Source organism: Moschus berezovskii, chromosome 6 (genome assembly GCF_049115385.1).
Source record: "Moschus berezovskii isolate FMDL1 chromosome 6, NW_MosBer_1.0, whole genome shotgun sequence".
In the NCBI taxonomy this organism is placed as follows: domain Eukaryota; kingdom Metazoa; phylum Chordata; class Mammalia; order Artiodactyla; family Moschidae; genus Moschus; species Moschus berezovskii.
Window position 1 is genome coordinate 19,449,827 of NC_142465.1, and position 4,811 is coordinate 19,454,637.

At 48.1% G+C, this 4,811-nt stretch overlaps 1 pseudogene; it reads left to right on the forward strand.

Annotated features, from left to right (window-relative positions):
* Window positions 1-729: 729 nt before the first annotated feature.
* Window positions 730-2,408, forward strand: LOC129535596 (sal-like protein 4 pseudogene; annotated as a pseudogene).
* The last annotated feature ends 2,403 nt before the right edge of the window (window positions 2,409-4,811 follow it).

Sequence of the window (4,811 nt, forward strand, 5' to 3'; positions counted from 1 at the left end):
GTGCCTCCGGAGCCTGCACAACTTAGCAAAACAAAAAATTTCTTTGGATTCTAAAGTTAAGTGCTGTTATTGAAAGACACACTTGAGAACAGTCATGATCCACTCAAACATAGAGGGGCCAAGACTTCACCCAGAAATGTGATTCTTTCTCCTTCCTTGTTAAATCCTCAAAAGTAATGCTTTGTTGTCAGATTAATATCATCTGTATAGAAAGGGAATTAAGAAAAAAAGGAATCACAACAATATCTTGAACTTCCAGCTGCTCCCACCAATACATCAACTCTTAGGTTTCCCACAGGGCCTAGGAGCACTTCAGTTCAGTTCAATTCAGTTCAGTCCCTCAGTCGTGTCCAACTCTTTTGACCCTATGAATCACAGCACGCCAGGCCTCCCTGTCCATCACCAAATCCCGGAGTTCACCCAAACTCATGTCCACTGAGTCGGTGATGCCATCCAACCATCTCATCCTCTGTCATCCCCTTCTCCTCCTGCCCCCAATCCCTCCCAGCATCAGGGTCTTTTCGAGTGAGTCAACTCTTCACATGAGGTGGCCAAAGTATTGGAGTTTCAGCCTCAGCATCAGTCCTTCCAATGAATACCCAGGACTGGTCTCCTAGAGGATGGACTGGTTGGATCTCCTTGCAGTCCGAGGGACTCACAATAGTCTTCTCCAGCACCACAGCAATCATCAAATAGGAAAACAGAGACTAATAGCTTCAAAAATGACACATGAATGAGGTAGATAAATTAAAGCTTTCACATCTAGTACTTGCCTGTTCCAACTTGGTAGCATTCATGCAATACCAGAAAGAAAAAAGAAACTTCATAATCATTTGGCATTAGTCACAATCAAGCGGATTTTGGTACAAATTAGTACATGTACTTGCTAGTATATATAATAAGAAAAGCCACTCTTCCTTGAGTTTCTTTCTTCAAGAATGGACACCCAGATCTTAAATAGGGTAGGCACTGGTGAGCTAGCTATGTCACCTGAGATTCCCTGCTCAGGTGTTCACCTCTCCTGGTTTTAGGAAGAAGAAGACATCTGGAAAGCATCTGGAGGATCTTGCGCTCTTGGGGCACCACCTGAACTGTGTTTAAGCAGCAACACTCACGCACTGTCTCTCTAATGACTAAAATCAGTCTGCTTGAAAGTACCCTGTTTAAGGTTCCAAGGTTGAAAAAAATTTTGGAATTCTACAACCTTGGCTTTAAAAAAAAAGTACTTTCAAAAAACAAAAGAAAACTGGGTTCGGGGTTGGGAGAATAGAAAACAGGTCCCTAAATAGACCACATACCGATCACCACAGAAGTAAGTATGCAGTACCCCCAACTCAACCCATTTCTCAGAATCTCTCTTCTGGGACTAACCCCAAGGATCTCATGGATGGCACGCTTCCTAAGCGCGTGCACTCCAGGCCTTCTCCAGAAAGTAAGGATGGATTCATCCTATCTGGGATGGAATCAATCCATAATTCCCCAAGGGTTGGTGGCTTCCAAGGGAGTGGGACACCCAAGCTGGGGTCAGAGACCCTGAAACTGCAGCAGATGGTGGAGAACATCCACAAGACTACCATCAACCCCAACGAATGTCTCATTTGCCACCCTGACCTAACCTGCGAAAGCACCCTCTAGAGGCGTCACTGTACTCATACCAGGGAGAAGCCGTTCCATTGTAAGATCTGTGACTGAGCCTTCTCCACCAAAGGCAGCCTGAAGATGCACCTCGGGGTCCACCCAACCAACATGCGGGTAAAGACGCAGCATTAGTGCCGGATCTGCCAGAAGAAGTTTACCAACATTTGAATGCACACAGGCAATCAGATTCTCAGATTCCTCTGCCAGAGAATCCCTGTAACTTTATGGGTCCTGAGCCAAGGATGATCAGGGGAAATGGCGCCCTCTGTTACGGGGATGTTGTCAAAGTCATTGATGTAGATGAAGTCTGCGCCCAGGAGGCCCCCGGGAGCTCCTCGAAGGTCTCCGAGTGGCTTCCCGGGCATCCACATGTCATCACCTTTTCTAGGATTGGCCACGGTGGCGTCCATAGATGCCCCAGTGAAGGCGGGTCTCGCAACTCTTTTCCTGACGCTGCAGCGCAGCAGAGAAATGGGTTACATGGAGAGCAATGGCTTAACCAACGACTCTTCCTCCCCAGTGATGGGGGACAAGGAGGATCCGGTATCTGAGCTGGAACTCCAAACATCCTGGAGACCACGTCCTTCCAGGAAGCCTTCCTCGCCAACAGCCAAGGGGAGAGTGTCAAGTCCAAGTCTGCTGATGCTGGCGGCAATGCGGACAGCTCCCAGAACAGCTGCACTGAGATGACGGAAGGTTGGAGCAGTGTCCCTTCGACATGTATCTGAGCCCAGCCAACCTATGTCAAAGTTCCTGGTGTTGCTCATTGATTCTGAGACCATGTTTCCACGGATGACAACTTAGTTAGTGGCCCAGCCGAGCAACAGGGCTCAGCACCCATAAAGTCATGGGGACTCTCTTGCAGAGGCATCTTGGAATCTGACCACCACAAATATCATCCACTCTCCTCTTGACGGACATTTGGATTCTTTTTTTTGTTGTTGTTGTTTTTTGCACTCTAATCCTAGGTTTATTCAGTACAATTCTTTTACTCTATGCAACAAAGTACAAACACATTATCTAAAATGCTACAAAGTTACAAAACTCAAAACACAAAATTTATAGTAATGTTCAGTTCAGTTCAGTTCAGTCGCTCAGTCGTGTCCGACTCTCCACGATCCCATGAGTCACAGCACGCCAGGCCTCCCTGTCCATCACCAACTCCCGGAGTTCACTCAAACTCATGTCCACAGAGTCGGTGATGCCATCCAGCCATCTCATTCTCTGTCGTCCCCTTCTCCTCCTGCCCCCAATCCTTCCCAGCATCAGAGTCTTTTCCAGTGAGTCAACTCATCGCATGAGGTGGCCAAAGTATTGCAGTTCCAACTTTAGCATCTGTCCTTCCAATGAACACCCAGGATTGATCTCCTTTAGAATGGACTGGTTGGATCTCCTTGCAGTACATTAAAAGCCAAAAATAGCAATGCACACGTTGCCAAGGTAACCTGCAGGCCCACTGTTAATATCAAGACAGCAAGGGGTTCTGTGATGACCCTACAGAGCTGTCAACTTACCAGTTTCAGGGAAGAAGGGAGACATGGGTGTGTGTTTGTGCGTGCACATGAGTACATGTGAAAAGAACCATCTGGGCAGGCTGGGACTGGATCACACCACCTGGAATCCTTTGCTTATCTCCGCTGGCTTTGCCACTAACCTGGCTCTCAGGAACTAGAAATATAGAAGCTTTCTAGCAGAAAATGGAAGGGCATCTTTGTAAGCAGGACTCCCAAACCAACAATCCTGCAGCCGGAAATCTGCTGGCTTGAAAAGTGACAGAAGTGAGTTGCATGGGATACAAATCACAGGACAGACCTCGGGTGGCCCTGCTTGTGGAGGGGAGGAGTTGGAGCCAGAGAGACTCCTGTGCCGGTGACTGGGGCAAGGGGAGTGGGATCTCCAGGCCCCAGGGGACCTGTGCCACATGGGAAGCTGTGGCAGCACTCTCCCAGCAGGGCTGAATAGCCTGGGGGAATGGAGAGGCAGGTAGGACGGGTGGCTGAGGCCAGGGGGGTCAGCACCTTGGTTGCAGTGATCTCCTGGCCATTGACTTGTCCTCCATCCATGCGCTTTAGCACCTTCTTGGCCTCATCTGGATGCTCAAAATCCACATATGCGGAGGCTTTATAGACAGATGTGGGTTCATCCTTTCTACAGGCATGTCATTCATTTGACTCTTCTCATAGGTGGAGCTACCAGGGCTTCCCTGGTGGCTCAGTCAGTAAAGAATCTGCCTGTAATGCAGGAGACCTGGGTTCAATATTTGGGTCGGGAAGATCCCCTGGAGAAGGAGATGACAACCCACTTCAATATGCTTGCTTGGAAAATCCCATGGACAGAGGACTACATGCAGTCCATGGGATCACAAGAGTCACACATGACTTACCGACTAAACCACCACCAATAGGTGAAGAATATTTCTATGATGCGAACCTTGGTCACATTCCTGGTGAGCCTGCCAATGTGGGGAAGGGCTTGGCCTTTACCTTTCCTGTCTTTTTGGGACCTAGGCCTGGGGCTGCTGCTACCACTGGAAGCACTGCGCCTCTTTCAAGTTTTATCCCTGCTACTAGCCTTCTCACTTGACTCATTCTGTTCGGTAACTCAGTCGTGTCTGGCTCTTTGTGACCCCATGGACTGCAACACGTTAGGCCTCCGGGTCCATCACCAGCTCCCGGGGCTTAGTCAAACTCATGTCCATTGAGTCAGTGATACCATCCAACCATCTCATCCTCTGTCATCCCCTTCTCCTCCCTCCTTCAATCTTTTCCAGCATCAGGGTCTTTTCAAATGAGTCAGCTCTTTGCATCAGATGGCCAAAGTGTTGGAGTTTCAGCTTCAGCATCAGTCCTTCCAATGAATATTCAGGACTGATTTCATTTAGGATGGACTGCTTGGATCTCCTTGCAGTCCAAGGGACCCTTAAGAGTCTTCTCCAACACCACACTTCAAAAACATCAATTATTCGGTACTCAGCTTTCTTTATAGTCCAACTCTCACATCCATACATGACTACTGGAAAAAACATAGCTTTGACTAGATGAACCCTTGTCAGCAAAGTAATGTCTCTGCTTTTTAATATGCTGTCTAGTTGGCCATAGCTTTTTTTCCAAGGAGCAAGCATCTTTCAATTTCATGACTGCAGTCACCATCTGCAGTAATTTTGGAGCCCCCCA